At 43.5% G+C, this 26,435-nt stretch overlaps 1 protein-coding gene across 3 annotated transcripts in view; it reads left to right on the forward strand.

Annotated features, from left to right (window-relative positions):
- Window positions 1-26,435, forward strand: part of TSHZ2 (teashirt zinc finger homeobox 2) — a 208,236-nt gene that overhangs the window by 40,320 nt on the left and 141,481 nt on the right. The gene's annotated exons all lie outside the window — the stretch shown is intronic.

Raw genomic sequence — 26,435 nt, forward strand, 5'->3', positions numbered from 1 at the left:
ATAAACTTAGAATTTCTGGGAATTTTATTAGTGAATATAGAGCCTTCTTGCCCATTTGTAGATAAGGACCTTGGTGTTTTAAAGGAAGAAAAAAATATATTTGTTATACATGGAAAATTAGAAAAATTAAACACTTATTTTTTCTTTCTGCACGAGAAAGCATGATTGCTTCTGTTTTCAGAAACAGAATTTAAAAAATTTTAGTAACATTTTTCCCTCACACACACAAAGCTGGTTATCAGATTCCCTGACCAAAACATGTTTTCCCAACATGTTTTTTTTTCCCAATATTTTTAAATTGCATTTCTGAAAGTTATTTACTAGGATTGCTTTAGTGTTTAAAATATCCAGGCTGAGATTCCAGCTTTGGCTTACATCAAATTTGAATTCTTCATATTTGCCATATTTTCAGCTCCTAAAAGCAAGGGAGGAATGTAAAGCAAACAGCAACCACAAAGAAAAAAAAAGAAAAATAAAATAAATGTTTATTAAAATTTGTTTTCAGCTGTAAATGAATGAAGCTTCATTAAATCCAGGGGAGCTGGACCCACTTACATTAGCAGAAAATGGGGCCCTTTTTTCTCTCTTCTTTTCAATAATTTTTCCAATGCTATTTTTATCAGTCCTAGGGGGAGGCGGAAAGTAGGGTGGAAAACAGTTACAGCCATTTTATCACATTTTACTCCTAACAATGCAGTCCAAATGAAAAGAAACCCTAATGCTGTGCAGAATAATACATTAATCATCATCAGGCGTCATTCAGTGCAGGCCGTTCTTTCCACACCGTGGCAAACACGAGCAGAGCCCCTCGCAGAGGCACAAATTCCTTATCTAATCTCACCTAGGCTGGAGCACAGCACGGCCTGTGGTGTTTGGCAGCTCAGGGATGGGGCAAACCCCACAGGAGGGGTTGCTCTGGAACTCTGAGAGATTTAGCAAAGGTTTCACCCCTCAAGGGCTGGGAATTAAAGGGGTTACAGGCCCGTCCACACAGAATATTTTTGCTCACTGACAAATTGGTTTTCCTCTTTTCATTCTTTTCACTGGAAAAGGAAAAAACCCAAACAAACCAAACCTTCTTCAAGTATTTTGCATGAGGAGCTAAGTAGTTAAACTTGGTAGATTTTCCTCATCTCTGGAGGATTTATTGTCCAGCTCCATGTGAGTGTGCAGCACCCAGCTCTCCCCCAGCCCTGCTCCCCTGGGAATGTCCAAAGCCGGATCCTGCCAAGGCAGTAATTTGACATCTCCTGTGCTGAGCTGTTCAGGATTGTTCCACAGTGTGGGACACTCTCCAGGGCTTTCTGCACTGCTCAGGGGAGGGATGGCTTCACAGCCTTTCCTCTTCCTTTGTGGAGTGTTGGAGGCTGCAGTTCCATCTCCGTATTTTCCTTCTCCATTAAGCTTCTCCTGTAACTCAAACTCTTGAGAGGAAAGCAGTCCCAAATTATCCTAAATATATTAGTACAATCAAGGCTCAAACTCAAAATGCAGGGTTTAGTTTGTATCCTGTGATCTCCAGCAACTCCCCTTCCCCCAGCTTTTTCATTTGCTCATAGGTCCCACTCCTAACAACACAAAATTATTGCAGCTGGGAGCCAGTGGTAGAAGCATTAACAGAAGGATGGTTGAGAGATTGCCTAGAGAGAATATAGAGAAGAATAAAATTAGGAGGCAGCTTCCAGCTTGCTTGGATACTTGTGAAAATTCCTAGCAAAAATTCTAAGCAAAAATTCTCAATGAAACTTTCCCTTAAAATTTCTTTCCTGTGTCCCTCCCATTCTCTCTTGTTCTTACAGAGTGTATATGAATATATTTCTACTCTAACCTTGCATCTGTCTCATAAATACATCTCCTAAGTGTGTGCATGCTTAGGTTTCAAAATCCTCTTTGTAGAGCCCAGTAGTGTTTGTACTGTTTCCAATCTCCTCCATCTCTGCAAGATAAGTAGGTGCTACACTTATGTCATTTATTGCTATTTGTTTCTTTATGTTGGTTCCTCCTAAAGTGCTCTTCTAGTATTGTAGCTCCAGGGCATCCTTGCATACAGTTATGATACATAAAAACTGAAAAGCACAATTTAAACTGCAGCACCTCATCTGCTCTCCCTGTTTGTCTGTATTTTTCCCTCTGCCAAACATCATATTCCTTTCATCCGACAATATAATACGATCCACCAGAAAGAAATGGAGCACAATGGAGGGTGAGTCATTCTGGCTGAAAGGTTAGGGCCAGATCCTGCCTTCCCTCTTCCAAAAAAGCTCCTTTACACTTGAATTCAGAGCATTTCCCAAGCTGGGAAGATCAGGCCTCAATCCTATAAGACGTATGCTGGCATGGACAAATATTTTTAGCTACAGGAGGCTTCAGTTTGAGAAGTCATTGCCATTTCCCTTTCTTTGTGCCAGTTCTTAAAGCTCTTCCTTATTATTTGTTCCTGGAGTGCCAGATTTGTTCCCAGATTGTTTGACTAACCCTTATCTGTAAAACGGTCACCAGGAGTCTCAGGGGGATCTCAGCCTGTGCCTCACAAAGTCCAGCTCAGGGGACTGAGTGGGGTTTTGGGGCACACATGAAGGATTTCATGTGCAACTCAGCAAAACTCCCCGAGGTCTCAGTGAAGGTTTCGGTTCAATCAGTCTGTAGCCCAACCAGGTTAATATTTGGGAATGCAGAGGTCTGAAAGCAAGCTGAAAATTCCAGGATTCTCAACCAGGCATCCAAAGCAGCCAGCAGAGAGAGACCCAAGCCCTCTGGCCTGCTCAAGCATGTCTGGCTGGGGTTCCCATCCAGGTATCCCTACCTGGAGCCAACCCACCCTATCCTGCCAGCAGCTTTGCTCTGCAGCATGGAGCCATCCTCTGCCTAACTGGATTCAAAGCCAGTTCTCCCACCTCCCTGGAGAGCAGAGTAACCACCAAACCATTCTGCTTTGCATAGAGAGATATTAAAGAGGGGGTTAGAGCAGATAGACAGACAGATTAGGGCTGCTGGCTGGGCTGCTGCTCCAGAATGTGGGAGCGTCCCCTTCCAGTTTCTCTCCTAACGAATATTCAAATGTGGAGACAAAGTGGAATAGTTTCAGTGGGAAAGGCTGGAGGATACTCACCTTGGCAGGGAGGGAAGGCAGCATCTGGGGGCTTTGCTGTGAAAGCAGTTAAAATTCCCCAAATCCCCACTCAGAATCAGGCCATGGAGGGCTCTGAACTTGAGTCTCCTGCACTGAAAGCAAATATAACACACTAAATGGGGTGTTTCTGCCTAAGGCAGCAGGGGTTGCAGCCCTGAATCCATAAGGTCCTCTCCAAACACCCCTATGGAACGAGGCCATGTGGTCACCTTTACTTAGAAGGACATTCAACACTCACCTTGTGTGTCTTGTCACAATATGGACCAAAACGGCAATAGAAGGGCAAGGCAGAAGTAGTCCTGGTGCTTAGCACAATTTATTGGTGGAAACTTAAACATTTGGGGCTCTTCCAGTACAGCTAAATGAGGGCTTTGAGTGCCTTATTTCAGAGTTAGTGACTCTCAATGTGTCAGTCAGGTGAACATGTCACTTCATGACCTTAAGCTTTCCAGGTTTTACCCTGTTTGGTCTTTTTAAATTCTCCCTGTAGCTGTTCTTCAGTGATTTTTTTGTTCCTTATGCTGCATCAGTCATACATCAGGTTGTGGCTACTCCCCAGTGGCTGGCAGAGAACAATAACATAGGGGAGAAAAAATGCCCACTCATATATTTTGATTGTTTGACTTTCCCCTATATCTCCCTGGAATATACCTCTACCTGAGTGCTTATTTACATATTAATGTGCAAGTATTTTCAGACCCACGTATTTAGCAGAACTCAGGAACTGGGGAATAATCTGTAGATAGCACAAGTATATCATTTTGATTTACAGTCTAACATTTAAATGTTTTGAGGTCAGACCTCTGCAAGAAAATAATTCACAACTGGATCTACAGCCTCCACTGGCTCTACATTTATTGCCAACGAGCACAACACAGATTGTTTTTTACGTGCCTGCTTTTTATTGCCTTAGATGCTGTTGTAGGATAGTTCACATAAACATTTATATAGGGTTTAGAAAACAGTTGTTAGCGAGGAGGAAGCTCTTTCTGTTTACACAGCCTCGAACAAAGCCACCGCGCGCAGCTCCCTCTAACTGACATGTGGGCGGGTTTTTTCAAGTCACTGACTGGAAGAAGTGAGTGTCTGAGATTTATTCCTGACAGGACTTAAATTACTGGTAGCCTGACACATTTGTGAACAATTACTAGACACTGAGGTGTTTAAAGTAATGGGTACTGTTTGCTCGAGGGATGGGGAAGTTTCAAAACCATTAAAACAAAACAATTTTCCATTTGATTAGCAAAAAGCAAATGCATACGTTTATTTTTCCGAAAAGGCACGTGGATATTTGATTTCTTAAATTATTTTTCTCTCCACATGCACATGCTTAAAAATTTCCTTTAATTTCCTAACCAGTAAGTTAACCTCTCCTAGTGCAAGCTCACAGTCAGCCCTGAACATGAGACCTGTGAGCTTGTAGCCCCAAAAAGGTGAATTCATCAATGTCTCATTAGAAAAGGTCTCATTGTTTAGTTGTCTCAAATGATAATAGCACCTACTTTTGTAGTTTTTAATTTGGAAGAAGAAAGGTGAAAACCACTAAAATTTACTGCTTTACTCATTTGACCATTAACTGCTACCAATATTTATGGACAATACTCTGTTTAATCCTCTCCTTAATCTACATTACTTTTATTAATTTATTTGCAATTCCTCAAGCTAAAAGTTCTATATATTCCCACTCTTGCTTTCAGTGTTCATGTACAGTGACCCCTTCCATTTCTCCTTACAAAACCTGGGGCTATGCAGCCCCAAAATTTCTATTTTTCCATCTGAAAGACTCCTGTCCCAACAGGAACAGTGCACGGGATTATTGCATGTTTTTAGGAGCCATCCTGCATGTGTGTACACACTTCCATCCCTCTTCCTTCATTAACCATGAACTGTTGAACAGGTGCTGTCTCTGCAACTTGTGTTATTCTGATGTGCTATGAAGTGAATAAATTAAAACTCCATCCATCTGCTAATAACCAAAATAAAAGATTCCGATGGCGAACATAAATCAGGATTTTTGGAGGAGGCTGGTTAATCCTGCTTCACTGCTGGTCTCAGAGCCAGATTGTTCTTCCTGGCTGAGTCAATAAAAATGTTTATACATTTCTTAGTGAACAGGGCCACACAGAGAGCTGCAAGAAATGTTTGCAGTAGTGGTCACTTGGAGTGGGAGCCGGGAGCATTCCTGCCCTGCTGGCCATCCAACACTCAGATTCACCCAGCCAGGTAGTCCAGAACCATGACAGTGATTTAACATGTTAATCTTTCACCAAAATAAATGGAAATTCTGCCCTGTTTCTCAGTTATTCTTCCATCCACAAGGAAAAGACACTACTTTAAGAGAACAAAAAGGCAAAATGCTTGTGAAATCCCATTGTCCCTGTTAGATGTCTTCCCACTGTTTTATTGGGACTCCCAGCAATGTAAACAATGTAAATGTGATGGCTTTTCCCATGGGCAGTTCACTACCTCACAAAATAAGCTTTTTCCTTATAGTTACTTAATATTCCTCAGGAATGAAGATGCAGCTGTGAGTTTTGCTGGCCTTCCTGGAAGTGCAAACTTCCAGATTTCAGCATGCTCAGGAGTCATCAGAGCACCTTAATTTGCTGCAAAAGGGTTGGACTTCCCATTGATGACTGAGAATTCCCATCCTTCAGTGAGATTGTTCTTGAGTACTGGGAGAAAATCCTTTTCTTGCCACAGCTTCCTCTTGTACAATCAGGAGATGATCTGGGAACTGGGAATTATCTGGGTTCTTTTGGTTTATCCATACTTTTGAAAACACAGGAAGACATAGTAGGTACAGCTTCAGCCTTTGCAAATTCCTGCCTGTCCAGTGCTTGGTGTAGCACAGATGTAACTCTGGTGGAGCACCTGGGATGTGTAGGAATTGTTGGAAGTTTTTCCTGAGGCACAAATCAAAGGCTCCCAGTCTTACACTCTGTCTCCAAGGCTGCATTCAGCCCTCAGTGGCCCAAATTTTTCTCTTAATGCACAGCACCACCTTCTTGTCTTTTACATCCATGAAAAGTAAAGACACTATGTGTCTTTTTGAGGTAATTTCTAAAGTGATTTGTGCTGGCTTTGTTTTGTTGAGAGCTCCTGAAAATTCATCCCCATGTAGGACACTCTGCATAACATCCCTCAGCTAAACCACTGCTCTTCATTTTAACCCATGTAGAACAGTCCATAAACTGTACAAAGAGGGAGGTTTTATTCCCTAGTTCTTGTTTTCTGTGTCAGTTCTTGATGCATTGAGTAGTAAAACAATTTGTAACATGCTGTTAGCGCAAAAGAATGAAAAATAATACCAAAAATAAAACATGAAACTGCAATGAATGCAGCTATTTTTACACATTGTGTTCTGGCTCAAGGAAATTTCAGAAGCTTCAGCAGAAGAACCCAAAAACACTTTCAGGGTCTCAATTCACCATAAGGAATGGTTTTCTCTTGCTTTTGCAAATCTTCTTCTTCTTCTTGAGTATTTTGGGAAAAGGGAGAAAAGAGCTGCAGATGTTCCAAACTTTCTACGGTCTTTTACAATTATTCAGGGTGGTGCCTCCTCTGTAGACTCTGTGCTGTTTTGCTCGCATATTCATAAATTTTTCTCATTTGTGAGAGTCGCTGAATAGAGCATGTGAATTGTTTTACCCAGTAGGTGGTGGAGCAATAATGAAGCTTTGTGATTAAGTAGTGTTGGAACATCTTATCTGAGTGGGAGGCACCATTAGTAGTAAAAGTAATTACCTGTGTAGAACGTGCTGATTGCACTGAGCATGTTCTCCATGACACAAAGGATGTCTTCTCAACTTTAGGGACTTTAAGAGATCTCCATTTGCTGCTAATTTCCCGTTTTAAGTGATAGCACATAATTCCTTGAGGTTTTTTGTTTGGTTTTTTTTGTGTCAAAATTACAAATAAACTTTGTGAGAGCTAGTTCTCCTCATCAAAATTCTGTCCTTGTCATTGGGAGCTACAAAAACGAGGATGAGGGAAATATCACTTGGAAGAAGTGGAGCTGTAAAGGCAGGGTTTGTTCCCAGTGTGGCACCTGGAGTCACTCACAGCTCGGGGCTGTCCCGAGGAAGGAGCTGTGGTGCCTCCATGTCCCCAGGGAATGATTCCCAAACAGGACATGGAGGCTGAGCTGTGAGAAAAGGGCTGAGCTCAGCAATCCCTCCTGGAGCAGGGCATCTGTGGGAGGCTGGTGCCACTGATGGCAGCAGCCACTCGCAGGGTTATTCTCACAGAAGCCAATCTGTGGTAGAATACACGGTGTCCTGAGGTCTGATTTCATAAGCATTCATCCATCTGCCTGACAGTTTCCAGCAACTTGGGGAATAAAATATTAAGATATGGTGGAAATAAGCAGCTCTTTAAATCATAGAAAAATGGGTATTTTTTATATTTCATTTGTAGATTGTACCTCTGGTAGTTTTTGTGTCTTGTGTAGATGTGAAATTAAACCTTTCTGCTCATCTCTACAATTTGAAGCCCCTCTGGCTACTTTGGAAAGCTGATAAAAAGTCCTGGGATTCAAAGAGGCCCATGACTTTTAGGATAAAAAGAAAACTGAAGAGCATTTCTGGTTTGTTTTAGATCTGATGCAAAGCCTGTTGGAATCACAACAAAGAGACTCTCACTGGTTTTTAAGATTAAAATCCGGGGTTTAGACACAATGTCTGACATAAATGAGATGTTGCCATGCTCCCAAAAGTAGCTGAGCACGTTTGGAATGGTGCAGGGTCAGGGCTGCGTGGGGCATCCCTGGCACACGGGCACGGGGAGTGCAGGGACTTGCCAGCAGAGAAGAAGCCCTGGGAAAGGGCTGCAGTTCCTCTGCTCTCTGAATTTCCCTGTGGAGGCATTTCCCGTGGCTCCTGGGGAGGATGTGAGCTCACAGGGACTGGGACGGGCAGAAACCTTAATGAAGGTGACAAAGTGTCACTGCAGTGATTGGTTATTTCTCTAGCTCGTTCAATCCCTTCCTCCTATAAAATGACACCATTGTTTAAGGAATGGTGCAGGTCCAGTCAACGTTTATGCTCAATTTCAGATTTTTTCAGAAACTTTCTTTTGCCAGTTTTTCTGCAGTTTCTAATTTTTTCTTTTAAAGTCTCCTGAAGGAACTGCCTCTGTATTTGACCAACCTGTTTTTTTTTTCTTAAATGTTTTCTTTTTCTTGTATTTTTAGGTTAATCTGTGATACAATTTACTCATTTTAGAAATCAATAGGATAAACTCTGTAACCATGTCAGAAAGTATGAGGAAAAAGTTCAAGAGTGTTGAAATACTAAAATTGCTGGAGCCACAACAGTGGAAATACATTTAAATAATCAGACAGAAAATTAACTAGTGATTTAATGACTAAAGGCAGCCCAAATATGATATTTGTCATTTTTTCTTTGCAGAACTGAATGCAACTTTTTTTTCTTTGCTGTTATTTCCATGGGCCTGAGCTTTTGATGAAAAATAAATGAAAAATGCAAAAGAATATAATTCTAAATGAATAAGATCGACCCACTTTTGTGCAGAGCTGTGCAACTGCATGTTTTGGGAGGGTCAATTTTGCAGACACAAGGTTGGCTTCAAACTCGGCCTGAGCTTCTTTTATTCTTCCTTCTCTTAAGTTAAGCAAAAGAGCTGGAAAATATTTCAGCAAAGCAGCCTGAAATTTGACTGAGACCAAAATCAGGCACATTTTGCATGGAGATTATATTGCTATAATTGCAGACAGCAATTTAATGATAAAAAGAAATTATTGTGTGTATCTGTTGTTTGTTGGTGGTGTTTACAGGAACCAACGGCCTTCAAGGACATCCAACAGACAATTCCCATCCCTTAGTGGAAACAATGAACAGAGATTCTACTCACACTGGGAATAGAGGGAGATAAAATCTGCAGAGTTTAGCATTCTTTTAATGAATCCTACTAAAACTCAGGAATGCTCCTCCTCTGCTTGCTACCTTTCAGTATCCTCAGGGATATGTTTGATAACCCAGTGTACATCCTTATGCTTTAAAGCACGATAATATTAAAATACCAAATTTACTCCTTGAAGCAGGATTCCTGACATACAAATTATGTCCAGCTACTAAGTGTAAATAAGAACCCCTTTACCTTGTAATTAGGTAGAGGATGAAGAATTATTAATGGCAAAATTTCATATTTTGCGGCGATTCCATGGAAAAAGGCAACTGCTGACCTGGATTCCTGATGAATCCAGTAAATTACAGATGTGCATTAGACACACTGGAATTTTGGCTTTTCTGAAATGTCTTTGTTCACTGTCTCATAATTCATTCAGAAAAATGTGTTAACATTTTCAGAAGTGCACTGGCAGATCTCAGATTTAAATTTGCTTTTAGATTCATCTAAACTGCTGATAGTGAAATTCAACTGCAGTAGAAGGTAGTGCAATAATGTGCCCTAAATGTGCCCAAATATACAGGTAGATTATTCCTGTAAGGATCATGTGCACAAGCAATTGGCCAGTTTTGGTCAGGAATTGTTTAAATCCAAGGAATCTAAAACCAGAGGAAAGTTCTGGATCACTGCAGAGCCACATGTGCCCTGTTAGCCCCAACAAAAACATCAGTTTGTGTTGTAGGAGCAGAACCCAAATTGGGAGTCTTGGTTCACATCCATTGCTCAGACACAGAGAAATGTAACTCTGAGCAAGAGCTTACACAGGAGGGAGAGAAAAATGAAATGTGATGTTTTGGTCCAAGTGAGTTTGTTTAAGAAAGAAAAATTGAAAAAGCATTTTTGGCAGTTAAAGTGTTATATGGGTTTACAGCCCTTTTTGGAATATGCGAGGTTGTCACAATCAATATTGTTCTCGATCAAACTGAGCCACAGACAACCTTCTGAAAAAAGCAGCAGACCCTGATCTCTGGACCAAGTAATGAAATTTGTGATGGAAAAAAGACACATCCACCTGATGTTCGTTAGTGGGGGAAATATTGACAGAAATTGTTAGCATGATGGGAAATGCAATTACTTTAAGCAGTATTTGAACATGAAGGGAACAGAAACTTGATTAGGGAAATAATTTCAGATTTTCTTCTAATTCTTTCTAAATCCAAAGGGCCCTCCCCAAAATCCCAAGGACCAATCACCCTCAACTGCTACAGCTATAAAAGAGATGCTGTGGTCAGGGGAGCAGGACACAGATGGGCTCCTTGGAACTCCTGGCTTTTCCAGGGCTTTCAGCACCTCATGCTGGGCCAGCCCTTTGTTCACACTGAAAAGCATCTCTTGAGTAATCCAGCAGGATCTGATTGCAGCCTAATGCACTTTTCCATGTGACCAGTGGCCCCTGGATCAGATGAACACCCTTTCAGTGCAGTGAACCTGCGCTCCTTTGAACCTGTTGGGATAAATGGCATGAAGTTGTGTTTGAAAGGCATTTGGAGATGTGGAGGGAAGGAGGAGAGGCCAGCTGAGCTCAGCTTTGTCCAAAGAACAGGCAGTTTGTGGTCCCTTGAAGTCTGGTTTCTCACATTCCTCCAGGAAGGGACAGAGGAGAGGCACCTCTTGGGCAGGGCCCTGCAGCCTCCCAGCAGGATTTGGGCACTGGCTGCAGGGAGAATTAAGCACAACAGGGACAGGACAGCTGCCCAAAGTCAGAGGAAACCTTTAGGTCTCCTCTAGTCCCAACCATCCCCTGGCTGCTGCATCAGCTCTGGGTTTCCATGGGAGCTGCCCCTGTTACTCCAGTCCCCCATGAAAACCTGGGGGTGTTCTGGGAGAAAAGAGGGAACTACCTGGGCAGAACTGTGGCCAGCTTGCTGAATTTAGCACCCCAGCTCTTCCCCGGTGTTAATATGGAGATCAGAGTCAATAAAACACATGGAGGCAAAATGTATGACTCCAATTTACATTAAGGAACTTAAAAGTTGTGAAATATGTGAAGAACAAACTGTTGTGAGAAAATAAGTGCCAGCCTTCCTGCAAATTTTGTATCTGATTCTGCAAGCATGGGAAGTATTCAGCGCTGTTCCTGACTTGGCTGCCAGTTTATGTGGGAGGGGAAACAGCCATTTTGCTCGAGGGAAATATTTTTTAAAAGTTCCATGATGAGAAGGGGTTTTGTTTGTTTGTTTGTTTTTGCTTTCCTGCATCAAATGAGTTTTGCAGTTGAAATTGCTGGTCCAAAGGCTGAATTGTGCCTCCATCAGCTTCAGCGGCCGTGGGACGTGTGTGCTTCTGTGTGGAGATTTTGCCAAGTTCATTTTGCCTGCATGGAGATGTGTAGACACACACACAGACATTGTCTCTGTGTTTGGATAAATGTACACAAATTTCAGCTTTCATCTGGACTGCATTTTTGAAGAAAGTGTGTTTCAGACAATGCATTGTTCCAGTTTTATGGATTGCAAAGATAAAGCACAAAACCCCACCAATTCATGGAGAAACACAAATCTTCCAGCCCCTGCCTCTCACAAAGGGGCATTTTTGTGTCTTAAACGGGGGCAGGTTTTAAAAAACAGCTGCCCATACAGCATTTCCCACATTGGAGCCTCGGGAGTGAGTGGATTTCAGCACCGAGGGAACAAATGAAGTGGGAAGTTTTTCAGATGTGCTTTACTGGGGTTCCATCTCCTGGGAACAGGAGGAGTTTGGGAGTTTCTGCTGAAAATCTGCCTTTTTCACGTAGGTGTTGGATTGGAAGCTGAAGCTCTGAAAATCTGGCCTCGGAGGCCTATTTTTAAAATATGGTTTCTGCTTTTTCAGACACAATTTTGTGATCCCAGCTAATTAGGAGAACAGCCATGTGGTTAGACATCTGAGTGCTAGTCTTATTGCTTGGAACAATGACCATGGGAGAAAAGCTGCTCCGATGTGGTTTTGTTGTTATTTTGGTTTTTTACTTGCAGAATAGACTGGAATCTGCTTTTCAGGCTGCATTGGGCTCCGTTTGTGCTGTTATAACAAATTAAGGAAGACTTGCTGATGGGCTCAAATAAACCTTCAATTGAAGTGACATCTCTTTTTTTCAAATGTCACTTGCTCCCTCCATACCCCCGGTGTGTTTTCAGACCTCTGTTACAGGAGAGCTACTGCGTGATCTTCTTCAATTTACCATTCACTCATCCAAAATCAGGAACACAAAAAGCTTTTAAAATGAAAATTCAGGTTTTGAAAGCAGTGTTAGTCAACTCTCTGGATTCACAGCTTACTTGAGGTTGACTCTATCACGCTAATAAAATTTGAGGTTTATATTACAAAGTGACTCCAGGAGACCTCAAGTAGCAGAGTGAAATTAAGGATGTTAAGAAATTGTATCCTCAGTTGACCTCTGTGGAATAGGAAGAAAGAAATCAAGGGCAAAATTTATTCTGTTTGGTAGAATTTGACTGGAAATTTGAAGGAGAAATATTCCATCTAAGCAGTGACATTGCACCAAGTACTGCAATTGATTGGCAAACACTGATCCATCTGATGTGTGTGTGGGTTTCGTGGTGGTTGTTCAGGGAATTAGAGCCCATGCCCATGCAGGGAGGAGAGTACAGGCAAAAAATATCACAAAATAGAGCTGCAAACTCGCGTGCCAAAATTAAAAAGGAAATATTGCAATTTTGTGTGGTGCTGGTTTCTCCCAGAAAGCCACTCATTATAAGCCCAGAGCAGCTCTGAGGTTTCTTACTAATTGCTGATGATCTCCCAGGTTGTTAGAACCTGAAGCTGTTTGTGTCACCAGCCTGGCTGTCCCCAGGTACAGCCATGAAACCAAAACACAACCCAAGAGCTTTGTGTCAGGATTACAGAAAAGTGAGAATCATTCCCTAGTAGGAGGCAGGTCGTCTATTGTAACAGCTGCTTTTCTGTCCCCCTGTTCTTATTTCTAAGCTACACCCTGGCTAAAAATGTCCCTGGCAGTTCCTCTGTCCCATCACTGCACTGCAATTTCCTTCCTATCCGAGTTATTCCTGGGATAGAACAGCATCCAGTGGGGACTGAGACCTCCTGGTGCAAGGCACAGAATAAATACAGAAGGAGATACAGCCTCTGTCACCAGGAGGTTACAGATTGTCACCAGCCCTGAGCAGGAGCGGATTCCTCACTGGAGTCAGAGGCACTCTGTGTGGGCACAGCAGCCTGTCTGCAGTTTAAATAATGCAGCAGAGCAGGAGCAGAGAGAGGAAAAGGCAAGAAGCAGCAATGGGCAGATTTGTGGTGGTTTTAGGAGCCACCCCAGCCACTGCTGAGGATGAAACACCTGATGATTTTGGGTAGGAGAAGCCTAAACTGGAGAATCCCATGTGCCTGCCTGCACGTGGTTGGTGTCAAGTGTTCCAGTGAATCCAGGGTAGCACGAGAGCTCAACAAAGGCTGGTGTTGGCTCCTTTTGGGTGGCAATTCCTCCTGGAAATCATTGTTAGATGGGCTTGGGGAGTCTGGGAGAGATTGTGTGAATATGTCTGTGGGGAGCAGGGAGAAGGGAAAGAAATCCTTGTGGTGGCTGCTGGGATCTGGATGTGGAGCTACAGTCAATGCTGGTTTTTATTGGAGTTAATTTCCATTTAGGATATTGCTAATATCCTGCTAACTGGGGAGAATTGGTTCACTAAAGCCAGCACAAGGTGAAGATTTAATGCTGGGCAAAATGAATTTTCACTTGGTTGCACGTACTCTCGTTGTGACACACTTAGCAGTCTTCCATCTCCACTGGAATCAGTAAAAGCTTTCCCTTCTTTATTGCCTTCGTTCTGTGCCAGAGAGCCAAGGGTCTGACTCCGACCACCTGAAAGTAAATGCGAAATCTGGGTTATATTCTGGGCCTCATTTAAGGTTAATGACAAGTGAAGCCCATGGCACTGAGCTGCCTTCTTGTGCCCCTTCTCCCTGACAAGGTAAAAGTTGTTCTCCCCCATTCCCATGCTCACTTCCTCTGTGAGGTGTGTAATTCCAGTTGCTTTTATCAAAGAAATCACCAAAAAGTGAAGCAAGCAGATGTTTCCCAAACCTTCCATCCCATATCTGGAGTCCCTGTGTTGATCCTTGCCATATTCCCCTGGCTGGACCCGTCCATCTCAATGCCACTGTCACTTCAGCTTTGCCAACAACTGTGCTGACTGCCAGGCTTGAACATCTGTATCGAGCATGTCAGCAAAACAGGCATCAAAATTCCTTCAAAAAACCAAAATTCCATCCCTCTGTGGCTTCTCCAGACTTCCTGGGGTAAAGCAGACCTCTGGTGCTTTGCATCTTTGCTTTCCATAACTCAGTGATGGCTCCCTGCTGGAAATCTCTGGATATGAACCAGTAAAAGAGAGCAGGAGGCAGGACAGGTCAGATGTGCTTCCTGTACTTTCCACACCAGACTCTTCAGCGTGGGAGTATTTGATTATTTTCTTCCCTTCCCTTTTGCTGTGGTGGCACTGACCTGTGTTAAATCAGACACTGAAGTAGGCACAGGTAAGAACCCAGTCAATCCCAATCAGAAAAGAGGACATGGTCTAGAAAAACTGAAAAATAATTAAGGATGGCACCTATTTTACAGATGGGGATTGAAGTAGAGATTGAGAAACTTGCTTGAAGTTTCACAGAGCATACATACAGTGTACCAGGACAGAGATAAGAATTAAAATGTCTCTACCATGAGTATTACAGCTCTGCTCAGCATTTGCCCCAGCATGTTGCCTTATGCCAAAACCTCCCTCTTTTCCTACTACCAGAGTCCTATCTGGGATTCCAGCATGTTAGAGACGTCTTTTCTCACAACTCAGAGTCATGTCTAAAATAAAAAATGAATCCTTCAAGATTAAATCCAGCACAGGATTTAGGTACTTAAAGGATTTAAGCAGTATTTTGATACTTAAATGCAAAGTTGAGACCAGTGAGATGCTGCCAAGATACTGCATTATCCTGGGAAGTGCCTGCATTCATTTGGTTGCTCAGTTTGTGATCTGAAAATGTCTCAGAAGGCTGAACTTTTTAGTTCAAAACGTTTAGTGACTGTTTTTTGCTTGACGGGATTGCATGTTCCTGCCCCAGTTACCTCCATGAGCACGAGCAGAGTTCACAAGCTCACCTGTGGGTCTTCCCCTGCTGGTGTCCCCAGGAGATGGGATATTCCCTGCCAGACCTGGGCTCAGCACAGATCCAGCACCATGGCCTTGCCTGTGAACCTTCCAGCCATGGGAAAAGGTTCTCAAAGCCTTCCCTCCCCTCCCAGGGTCCCGGATATCAGAGTTGTGGAGTTACAAACCCAGGCCTTCTGCTTGTGGCCAGGGCACTCTGACCAACAGGTTTCCAGCCCCATGCAGGTCTGGGAGAAGGGACCTGCTCCCTGCTGGAGCTGTGAAGGTAGGAAGAAAATATTAAATGGAATTGATGCAGCAGAAGAGGGGGAAAGAGCATTAAAATGGGGAGATGCCTTTGTCACCTAGTTGTGACAATTTACTGATGAGGATGAATTATGGATTGCTGATCTGGCTCCCAGGACTGTTCCTAAATTTTACCTTGGGATTTCAAAAAACATCCCTGTAAAGTTCTAAAAGCACATAGCAGGAGTAGGATTTTTCCCTTCTGCATCCCTCAGGTCCAATTAATTTTGCATTATTCTCTGTGTAGCAAAACAGCTTTTACAGAAAAGCCCCCCACTCCAAACCCAAAGCACCTGGCAAATTGTTTGGGGCATCTGTAGGAGATGAGAAGTGAACACCCCAAGGTGCAAGAGAGGAGCTGCTGAATTTTAGGAACTCTCTAAACAGGGACAAAGAGTCATGGTTAGAAAGGAGATGTTGTTTATTCTGCAAGGTGGAAATTTTTCCACAAATCAAGCACATTGTTATTTTCCTAGTGTTGGGAATTGAGCAGTCAAAGTCGGACTCTTGGTGGGGAAGAGGATCTCCTTCTCACTCCTACCTTACCTCCTCCCCTTCCAGCTCTCATAGCCATCAACCAAACTTGTTCATCGTCCCTTTTCTGATCTCTTTTCCCCATCTCTTTTATTTTCTCTTCACCTCTTCCTTCTCATTACACTTCCTTTTCTCTAGAAACACCAGCATCCTCTGTCAGAGTGAGCAACCCCAGTCTCCCCTGTCCCAGGGGATGTGCTACCAGAAACTCAATGTTCCTGTCCCACCCTGCAGCTTCCACAGAATCCCAGGATACGTTGGGTAGGGAGGGACCACAAGGATCTGGGAGCCCAACTCCTGCAAGTACTGAGCTTTGCCACTGACAGGGACAAAAGTGCCTCCTTCAGGAGCAGACTGGGTGCCAGCTGTGGGAAACACAACCCAAAGTGAAGTGCCAGGAACACGAGGCTGAAGGGCCAGTGCTGGCCTGGAGCCCCTCCCAGGGCTGTCCTCAGCCTGGCCTGCTGGGGACACCGGGTGCTGCCCCAAAGCACAGGTGCCACATCCCCAGGCACATCCGTGGGCCAGGAGATGCTGCAGAGCCGTGGCAGGGGTGGGAGCAGAGGTTTGTGTCTCTTCCTGCCTTGTTTGCAGCTCTTTGACGTAATGTGAAGCGCTTTGCCAGTTGCGGTTTTGTGAGAACAGATTGGTAAACTCTGACTTGTTGCATCAGCCTGACAGCTGACTTCCCACACAGCTCCGTGCGTGCAGCTCCGCTGGGGCCGCAGCCCAGCCGTGATTCATCCGCCCCGGCAGGTCCAGCACACCAACGGCCCAGCAGCAAGGCTGGGAGCTCCTCTAACGCCCCGTGGGCTCACTGTGAAATAGCTCTTTGTCCTCTCTGCTGCTGGGAAGTCAAAAGAATATGCTTTGTTTGAGATTTTCCAGAGAAAAAAAAAAAAAAAAAGGTTTCAGAATTCCAAAGCTTCAAATAGGAGCTGATGGCTCCAGTCTGGACACACACAATTGAGTTCGAGGGAATTTATAGCAAGCCTATCCTTAATGTGTCCCAGGAATGACTTGATTTGCTTCTTCTATTCCCTTGCAGAAGAAACTGTGGGGATACAAATTTAATACAGTCCAGGAGCTTGTGTTACAGTTTACTGTGTCCTTGGACAGCTGTAAATCCTCCTCTGATGTATTTGCTTAATATTTAGGCTTAACATGTTTTAACCACAAATCAGGCTACAATAATGAACTTGGAACCCATCCAAGCCTTATCCCAGAGTCCCCACAAACAGCTCCAGTCCCAGAGGTGAAATGATGGTGATCTACCTGTGAATATCCCCAATCCCCCCTCATTTTGTTACATGTGCTGGGAATAACAAGGCCCACTAAATCAGGAGCCTGATCCTCGGCTAAAACAGGGATTTACATTCTCCTGTGCTGATTTACACCACTGGAGGAGCCGATTCCACCATGAACAAATATAGTGTTTTAATCTACCCATCGATCCACAGCTCAGCTAATGAAACTTTGCAGCCCTTAAAATGTCCTGGCTCCAACTTGAATGTCTCCTGCATCTGGATTTTCTCTCATCAGCACTTCAGGGCTGGTACTGCATTAAAAACTGCACACACAACTACAGTTAAGCTTTTCAATAATGAAGTCACTTTATTTATTGAGAAATGTCATCACAGGATACATGATTCTTGGCAGGGCAGCTCCTGAGCAGGAAGCCTGCAGTTCCAAAGGTATGCAGGAACGTGGAGAAGGGCATATTGTTTGCCTTCTTTTTATGACAGGAAGGATATGGTTTGGTTGTGTTTTTGATGAGTTTTATTTCATTGTACACAGAGTTTTTCCTAGTCTCTTAAGTTAAAACTTGACAAAGAGTTGTACCCCTCCTGTTACGTGGGCGTGGGGAGTGACTCTCTCTGTGTTTTGCACTGATGCTTTGCAGACCCTACACAAAGGTTTTCATCCCTTGGGCTTCTTAGGCCAGCAGGGTTGGCATGGGAATGGAGATTTCAAATAATTCCTGGGGTTAATAGACCCTGCTCTAAGATGTGTATGAGAAGCATTCTGGAGAATTGATATCATTCCTTTTTAAATTGTAGTCTATAATCTTAGGGTTTTATTTGGAAAAAAACCAAACAACTTGCAAATAAATCCACAGACAAAATGAACTAGCTGAAGACATTGATGATTTTTGCTTCCTATGGCTATTTGATTGCCTAATTACAGTCATTTTGAACTGATTGCATGCTCTTTTAATTTATTTCCCAGCATCTGGCTGTAAGGAAAGACCTAATGCAGGCTGTGTTTTACAGAGGAGAGTAAGTCTGCCTGAAAACAAATGTTCACTTTCTAATTGAGGAACTCTTGCTTAGAAGACAGGAATGAACTTGGAGTCAAAGCCTGGTTTATCTGTCAGGTAGGAAATGGGAGGTTTTGGATAAAGGCAGGTTTGGAAGGCTCTGTGGTTGGGCAGCTCCAGCTCTGTTATCTCTGGCTGCCTCCCAGGCCCCTGGCTTGGGAGCTGCCATGGGATCTCACTCTGGAGAGCACCAGCCTGCCCATGCCAGCTCTCTGCTTCTGCTCCAGCCTGTGGGCAAGTTCACAAATACAGACATGGGATAAAAAAGGAGAAAGCTGCCTTGTTTTGAACCTGCAGAGACATTTCTCCCAGCTCCAGGTTGAGCTGGGGCTCAGGGCAGCTCCTCCCTCGTTCTGGTGCAGTTGTTTCTCTGGGGCACTGTTAGAGCAGACTCCTCCTCCCCAAGCACATCTGACTTCCTCTGTGCCCTTCTTAATTGCTTTCTACTGAATCATCTTCATTAATCCATGGTTACATGATGCAAAAATGGGATCCAAATGTTTGCCATCAGTTTTCTTTTAGGACCTAAAGTTTCTGACACTTTCATCATTGCCTTTAGATCTTTGAGGCAAAACACTTGTTCCGTACCAAAGAACCACAACTGTTCTCAGAAGCATTGTGTATTCTGAGAAAAATGCAGTTATCAATCCAAAATACAATTAGAATTACTTTACCAGGTTATGTCAGGTTGTGAAAACAGTATCAGGAGAGGAGAAGGAAAATAAATAAGTCTGCTGTGTTTTGTTAACTCTGTGGTGCTGGGCGTTTGTTCCTGCTGGATGGATGGGGAGGCAGGGCTTTGTTATCAGTGGGTTCAGTGCTGCCTTTGAGTGGGGCCTGGAATTGCTGGACGAGAATTTAGGTGATCTCAGAGGGAGTCAAATGTGCAAAATAACTGCTAGAAACAACCAGCCAGTACCAAGAGTTCCATTCAGAAAGTTGACCACAACTTTCAAGGTGGTTAAATGTTTATTTTCACTGCATGATTGCCACAAGCTTTTCAGACAAATCCTTTTCAGACCAAGTCTCTCAGGTGCACAGGGAGAGCTGGGGTTAGATAAGGAGTCGTTATTGCAGAATTTGTGGCCAATGTCCATAATCTTGTTTGTAAGATCCACTGGGACTCCTGGGCTCCAGTTCTGGTGAGGGATGTGCTGGGCTGGCTCTTGCATAAACACCAACAAAACCAGTGCCTGTGACCCCTCAACTTTACAACCAAATAGGCGGCAATTACTGAACCCTGGGAATTCCAGTACAGCTTTAATTTCACTTACAGATGGTCTAGCCGGTGATGTCACACAAATGCTTGCTCAGGCCTTTCTTTTAGGGAGTTTTACCTGAAATGATTTTGCTAAAAAGAACACAAAAGTCTTTTAGCTCCGATATATTTGCTGTAATGGGGACTGATCCTGAAGAGCCTTGGCTTTGTGGAGGAAGTGCTTCATTAAGGAACTACTTTTCCTCCAAGAAATCTCTGCAGAGTTGGGTCTGATGATAGCAATAAAAATTGTTTCTGCAAAATGGTTTTGAGAGCATTTCTATTGTTTACGCTAACAGAGTCTCTGGAGACGGTGACCTTTGATTTCAGAAGTTTTGTGACTAATCCCTTTTTACAGACAACTTTTTTTCATCACAAACTTCAAGGAAATGCTTGACTGAGACAGGATTTGGGCCTAAACTTCCCAAAGTTTCAGTTTTGGCCTTGTACCAGTAATTACAGCACTGTTAATTGGTTTCATAAGCTTAGGCTGTTGTGTTGGTACAAACTTAGGGCAAAGAACTTCCATTTGCTTGGGTCTCCCCAGCATCAACACCATTCACCTTGCTCAGAGGCTGAAAAGCTGAAAGTTAATTCTAAAAAAACCCCAAAATCAATGACAGCAACAAAGTCCTGAAACTTTATTTTCCTGACAGGGACATTCTGAAGTGCTAAAGACCAAATTCTGCTTTGGAACCCATCTGGATTCCCCTGTAGTGCTGCATTTACCAGCCTAAAGCATGTGTTGTTAATTCAGTGTGTCTTAAGTCCCAGCCTCACATCAATTAAGTTTAAGGTCGGCAGGAAAACATAAAAAAGCACTTTCATAATAATCAGCAGTGCCAGAAATAAACCTGGATATCAGGAATTTAAACCTCACACTGCTCAGATGAATGCTGCAGCCTACAACATACAGCAGGGCTGCGTATTTCTGCCCTGTGAAGGATGGATGTCAGAAAAAGGGAAAATACTAAAGAAATGCATTTACTTAAGACACTTATCCTTGTAAGAGCACTCCATAAAATGTACATAAAAAGCAATTTTTCTCCCACAATTTAGGCAAACAGAATTTTTAGTTAGATATTATCACCTGGAGAGAGCCCAATAATAAGTAATTTAGTCTGGAGAGGGGTTTTGTACATTTCTGATTAATATTTACAAAAGGCTTTGTGTATTTTTGCTCGAGCGCTAATGAGGCAGCAGCTCAAGTTTAACAAAAAGGACACTGTAGATTGAAATATGGTATTGTGCCCATCAAAGTCTGCCTCCTCTCTGCTTGGCTTATGATGAATGCTGTTCTTTAATAGCGGGCTGGGGTTCCTGAAAAACTTATTACAGAGACTAAGAGAGAAGCCAAGAATGAAGGAATGCCTGACTGGCAGCAATCAATCACTCCCTTTTAAAGATGAACTGATCCTTCTTTTTTTAAAGTAACACTTCATAAAAAGGACTCAAACATAAATATGCAAAGCATTAGAGCAATTACATCCTGCATGATCCCTGCAGTATTTCTGGTGCATGGCTTCACTTTGCTCTGGTGAGATAATGAATGCAGGAAAATGGCAAATCTCTCTAAAAGAAGACTGATATTTAGAGAAAAGTTCCTGCTGAAGAGTGTTAATTATCTGGAGCAGGGAAGTGAGATTATTTAGATTCCTTTTAACAACATGTCTCTACATAGGCTCTGTTTTAATGAAGCCTTATTTTCTTCTTTTCTAATAAATATTTTGATAAATATTTTTTATATATTTTAAGAAAAGGCAAATACACATAACCCATATACAGAAGTGAACAAGGGACTGATCTGTATAGCGGCCATCATATGTAAATATGTTCATTTTTAAGTGCCTAATTTGCATATGCACTTTCTGCAACTGTCTGCAATCCCAATGTCTGACATGCAAATTCAGCATGCAAACGTATACATCTTTAGAGAAGTTGAGTTCCCTGTATGAGGTGCAGAAATTTTACTCTTCCTTTAACACATAATCCTCGACCAGCAAGTTCCAGACCTTTATTCAGTGTTTAACAGCCCAATCCTCAGAACACAAAGTACTTTTAATGCAACATGAGAGAGTTGGAAACACAAACTGATGGAGAAGAAAATATTTTTTTTTCCAATCACCACAAAAACTTTGCTCTGCCCAGCAAAAGCATGGAGTTAATTTAAGAGGTGCAGTCCAGATATTGCATGCAGGTACCAGGAATTTTTAATGACTTGTTATTTTTACCTTGTTCAGAGAATAAACTTTCTGTTCCTAAGGGTCTTTTTAAAACTCCTTTTTTAAAGAGTGCTAAGAATGGCTGGACAGTTGCTGTCAGGTGTATTGGATGGTAAATTATAAAATGTTAATGAACTAGTAACTATAAAATCTCAATATTAGCTGCAAACAGGGTTGTTTAACATGGTGCAGTTGAAAAGCACGAGCATGGAAACAGCAGAATGTCAGTAGTGAAATACCTGGTGGGTATTTGAGACCTCCAGTGGGCTCAGGCTCTGTGTAAACACTGTCAGGAGAGGAGAATCAGCTCAGGTTTGTGGAGTTCAGTGAAAGTCAGAAATATTTTCTTCCTTTCAGAATAGGAAAATGACATTTGGTGCAAACGGAGGTTCTTTCCCCGAGCAGAGACAGTGTGGGTTACTCATAAAAGCATAATGGCTTTCATTCAGAGGTGCCATATGGCTGCTTATAAGATTTCTGCACAGCACTTGCTGTAGCAGTAACTAAACAAATGGCACTATAGTACAATATAATACCTGTCAAGAGCAGTGATAAAGAATGTTTTATTTCTCTGCTCTCTGTCCTCTTTTCTCTCTTCCTCCTTGGGAGCAGCTGCCTGTGTGAGGCAGCACCCACTAGATGGTACTGCCAGGCTTCTCTGGGCTGTCACTTCTGCTCAGCCTCCCTGGCCTGTGCCTGGGGCTGCCATCCCTCCAACCATCCATTCCTTCATCCATCCCTTCATCCATCCCAACATCCATCCCTTCAGCCATTGCCTTCCCAAAGGAGGGGCTACAAGGGGCACAGCTGGGCAGATGTGGCATGAATCTCTGTCTGGGAGTCTGGGGATTCTGGGGGACAAAGTGTTTGACATTTCCTCTCTCTTTAACCTTAAAATAAGGTTCCAGATCTTCACCTAGGGCTCAACAGCATGGTGACATTTATGGAGAGCCACCAACAATGGCCCTGAGCCTGGACTGTGGGACAAGGGCCTTTAGCCCACCCCAGCTGAGCTGCTGGGAGCTCAGTGTCTGTGTGTCCCTGGGAGCCCAATGTCCATGTGTCCCTGGGAGCAGACAGAATTCAGCACCTCTGAAGAGCAGTCACACAAGTCTCAGTGCCTTTCCTCTCCTCCCTGGAAAATGCCCATTGTGTTTGCTGTTAAATGAACAGATGTGTGAGAGATGCTGAGCTCCTCACTCAGATGCAGCTGGAAAGTCCAAGTACCAACCCAGAATTTTTAACTTGCATCAAGTGCTGCCTCCTCGAGCTCTCTGGGCTGGTTAACAACGAGCCTTGTTTGAATGCCTTTTAATTTTGCTAAAAGATGGCTCCACCTGCTCCACACGAGCAGAGGGATGGAAAATGCTGCAATCTCTGATCACCAGATAGCCTTCATATGTTGTTTACAAAATAACACATCTTCTCTCTGCCTGTGTTTTTCCCTGTAGGATAAATGCAGGCTTATACCAGCTCTGAAATATATTGGCTCCCTGATCAGCACCCTAACACATCCGCTCTATCATCTTCTCCTTTGGAATCACACTCCAGGGAAATTCGGTTTAAACCTTTCCTGATTAAAAGCCAGCGATGACCACATATGTAGTAAATGTGGGCTTTTTTGTGTGTGTGCTTGTCTCATTTCTGAAAGCACTTCCTTCACGCAGCCTAAATTCAAGATTTTGCATGATGTATTCCTCAGTCCTTCCGTCCATCTGTCCAGACAGGCAGCTTGTTTGATGAGTTAACCATTCTGAACACTTTAATATTTATGTGACTCTTGTGCAGCTCAGCAGTTGCTTTATGTGGGATTGCATATTTGATAAGATCACAGATTCACTCTGTGCCAAAGCTGAAGTCCTACTGAGGTCTGACTGTACTTCAAATGTCAAAAAAATATGAATAGGTGGTCTTAATGTTCTCCTCTGGTGTTATATCTGTCTATAGAGAATATAGCTTACAACAGATTAGAAGCAATAGAGGACTTGACATATAGTGAGAGAGCAGTAAGAATGATGCTTGTTGACATTATCGGCTAAACCTGTAGGGGAATTTTCTTTTTTTCCTTTATTCTTTCTTCCCCTCTTGCTTTTCTTCTGTGGAATTTGCTTATTTGTTCCTGTGAGCCTTGCTCTTTCTACATCGAGTTCCAGTTTCTCTATCTAAAATAGTGTTGTCAATCCAGGTGTTTTCAACACCTTCCCCATCCTCGCCTGGCTCTCCTGGCTGTTCTCCCCCCGTGGCTCACGGGGCTGCCTCTGCCTGGTGTTTAAAGAATATTTATTTGCAGAAAGCCTCTGTAACTCCAATTCATGTGCATATTTCTGTGGTCCCTCTGCACTTCAGGTTTTGTGTGCACAAAGGTTTGCAGCAAATGCAATTCTGGGCTGAAGGGCTGATGCTGTGCTCTGCCCCTGCACTGGGGATGCACCCACTGTCTAAAGGGATGCTACATAAATGCATTTGCCTCTAAATGAGGAATTCACCTCTTAAGCAAAAGGAAAAAAGAATCCTGATTTTCAGTCTTTTGTAGCAGTGTCACAAATAAAGCAATGAAAGATGGATTACTGGGGAATGAGTCATGGAAATTCCTACCCAAGTTTTGTGAAATCTGAATATGCTGAGGACCAGGGCAGGAGAGGATATTTCTGCTGACATGTAATGTCTTGATCCTCACTCATTCCTGTTGTTAGGAGCAATGTCTGTGGTTAGATGCCCAAAACGGTGCTTGCAGGTGTGGATTTGGTAACTTTCTTTGGGAAATTGCATCCTGACACCAGGATACGGCTCTGCACAGCACACACTGACCAGAGCACTGAGCACATCACCTGGGCCCTGTTAACACCAGTTTATAAATGCTGCTTTCAGAGCCTGGCTCCAGAGATGCCGCTCTGTGCAGCAGAAGGAATATTGCTTCTTGTCAGCTTAAGATTTAAAAAATACAGCTCGAGACACTGCAAGCCCTGGGTGAAGCCAGTGCAGTGGCCATCTGCAGGGTCAGCAACCTGTGCAGGGCACTGCTTCCATCCTGTCCCTAATTCAGGCATGCTAAATGCTAATTAATTCATTATTTGGCCTGCAGGCACAGACAAGCCCTGGGGTTCCCTCTCTGCCTGTGGTTCTGTGTCTGCTTCTCACCTGGGGCTCTGTGTCCTGCCTGAACCTCAGCACTGGGGGTTGTTGGAATTCATGGACAGCACACCAGGAGAGCCCAGGAGGTGAATTTGCTCTCACAGGACACACACACAGCTTTGTGTTAGGACAGCATGCATCACCCCCAGAGCTGTTAGCACACAGCTGCCACCAAAAAGCTGATTTTCCAGCTTTAACTAGATTTGAAAAGGAACAACTGTAATACAGGATATGATCCACAGATCAGTGGAGAAGAAAATTTGGGCCAGATTCAAAGGTGGCCCTGTGAATGGCAGATGTGGTGTATTGTGCTGCTTCAGCTTGTGCACAATATGGCACAGGCTGGGAAACAGGAGACAGAAATCTGAAGGCATATTTGATGTGCCATCATCTCAAAGGATTGTTCCTTTATCTGAGGAGAGAACTGTAATCCTGGGGAATTGTGAAGAGTTATTGGCATTCTGTGAAGTAGGAGTATGCCTAACATGCCATAACAAAAAAGGTAATGCAGAACTGTAATTAACATGATGTTATTTTTAATTCACAAAAATACTGTTTATGGAGCTGCACTGAAAGAATCTGACTCTTAATGAAGATTGATTGCAAGTCAGACTTCGCCTTTCGTTCTGCTGATTTTTGTTCACTGCAAGAAGAAAGTGAGCTGGGAGTGAGATCATTTGTTTGTGGCACGGAGTCCCTTGAGTATCCTCTCTGTCATCACAGCCAGGGGACTTGTGCTTCCCCCAGCTCAGGTGGCACTGCACAAAGGGACTGGGAGACTTTGTCCCTTTCCTCCTGTGTGTGACCTGCTCCTCCCAGCAGTTTGTGCTCCAGAGCACAGCAGCACAGAGGGAACGTCATTTCCCCCACGCTGCTGTCCCCAGTCAGCTGGAGGGAGCTCCAGTTTGAGGTTCCAGCTGAACCTCAGCAGCTGAGGCTGAACAGAGCACAGCTTTGGCCATGGCACATTTGCAAAGCTCTACACAAAAGGAGATGCTCCCAAACTCCTGCCAGGTCACAGCACCCCCAGCAGTGCTCGTGTCTGTCCCAGGCAGTGCCACTTTGTGTGCTGCACTTCTTGCTCCAGGTTCCACAGAGGAACTTTGGAGAGCTGAGAGCAGGGCAAAGTCAGCCTGCAGAGCATTTTATGACAGCAGACAACCAGGGCTCCTCAAAGGTCCCCTTTGTCCCTTGCCAGATGGATCTGGGTGGAATGAGCATCCATTTCTCACAGCCTTAAATCCTTCCTGCCATGGGCAGCACCTTCAGTGAGCACCACAGTGATATGAGGGGGTCTCATGCAGCCTCTCCTCATCTACTCCAGGCCCACTTTGCTTCCCCAGCCTGTTTTGGCCACAAGTAAACAAGGAATATGAAATACGGTATGAAATGAAGGGTGTCCTTGCAGGAATAACTTCGGGAAGAAACTCATTGAAGCAGGAAGTCTTGCTCAGTTAAGCAGTAAGAAAAAAACACATTTTACCACAAAAGTTAAGTTACCCTT

Source organism: Camarhynchus parvulus, chromosome 20 (genome assembly GCF_901933205.1).
Source record: "Camarhynchus parvulus chromosome 20, STF_HiC, whole genome shotgun sequence".
NCBI lineage: Eukaryota > Metazoa > Chordata > Aves > Passeriformes > Thraupidae > Camarhynchus > Camarhynchus parvulus.